The sequence below is a fragment of the Fulmarus glacialis genome, unplaced genomic scaffold (genome assembly GCF_000690835.1).
Source record: "Fulmarus glacialis isolate BGI_N327 unplaced genomic scaffold, ASM69083v1 scaffold58, whole genome shotgun sequence".
NCBI lineage: Eukaryota > Metazoa > Chordata > Aves > Procellariiformes > Procellariidae > Fulmarus > Fulmarus glacialis.
In genome coordinates, this window is record NW_009228711.1 from 19548 (window position 1) to 21002 (window position 1455).

Genomic DNA, 1455 nt, shown 5'->3' on the forward strand with positions numbered 1-1455 from the left:
GTACGAGGAGAGGCTGAAAGACCTGGGGGTGTTCAGCCTGGAGAAGAGAAGTCTCAGGGGCATCTTATCAATGTGTATCCATGCCTGATAGGAGGGTATAAAGAAGACATAGCCAGACTCTTCTCTCTGTTTTCCAGTGGCAGGACAAAAGGAAATGGGCACAAACTGAAATACAGGAAATTCCATTTAAAAATAAGAAAAGATTTTTACTGTGAGTGTGATCAAACACTGCAACAGGTTTCCAGAGAGGTTGTGGAGTCTCCATCCTTTAAGATATCGAAAACCCAGCTGGCCATGGTCCTGGGCAACCTGCTCCAGCTGACCCTGCAATTTTGTGGTTCTGTGATGCTTCTAACATTGTTATTTAGACTGCTGTTTTGTGGGAGAGTGGCTGACGTTAAAGGTTCTCATCTTACCTAAAGCTTTATGCTTCCAGTAGGATAAACTTAACTCCATGCTAGGACAAATGCCCTGGCCCAATGGAAAACAGCTTCCCATTAAATCCTCAGTGCTGGGCTTCATAGGTCTTTCGAAAGGGTATGAATTCACCAGCATGGTCTAACTGTGTTCTGCATCCATTTCTGACTATAGCAGATAACAATAGTGTCATTTCTACAAGACTCGAAAACAAATAATTAACTCAAGAGCTCTCTTAGATTGGTATTTCAAGTAGATAATAAAGAAGTCATGGAGCTGAGCAGGAGGTTACAAGCAAAAAACCCTGTATTATTAATCCCAGATGTAGCACCAATGATTTACTTGTCAAATCACTTCATATTACTATTTTGAATACCTTTTGGAAGCTAAAAATGCCCCAAGCAAAGCCAGGTCATTAACTTGTATATAATAAAAAACCTGCACATTTTTGAAAAATCAGTGTTCTGCTTAAGAAATGAGGCTGCTTTATATTAAGTCTATCCATAAAGGGACCAAAAGAATTATCCTGAGCATGCAGACACTGGTGTGTAGGTAGGTATCAGCTGAAACCATGGAGCAAGGATTTCTGTTATAAACCAGCCCCTCTGCAACCAGTTTGTCTAATCATTTGTATAAAATAAGTTTACCCCTTATTCCCCGCAGAACAATGCTTTCTCTGCACATTTCTACGAGACCCAGTCAGACTAGACTCTGTCCTTCTCTGAATTGGTCCAGAAATAGTTCTGCGGCAGGACAAAAACAAGAGCTTCAGGATGGAGAACATGGTCGAGGGGTGGTTGGTACCAGCCAGGGCCCCTGTTGTACCTAGGAGGTGCAGCCACACTTCAACAAGTAGCTGGTAAGCAAAAGCATCTTAAACACTTCCAGCAATGCAGCCTGACCAGCAGCCTTCCTCCTGGGTCGGAGTAGCTCTGCTTGAACCTACAGGACTGAACCTCCATGTTTTCTACAGAAGGTGAATGCCCTCACCACAAGGCTCGAAAAACAGTATCTGCTCAAGTCTCAGCTGTCTCTTTC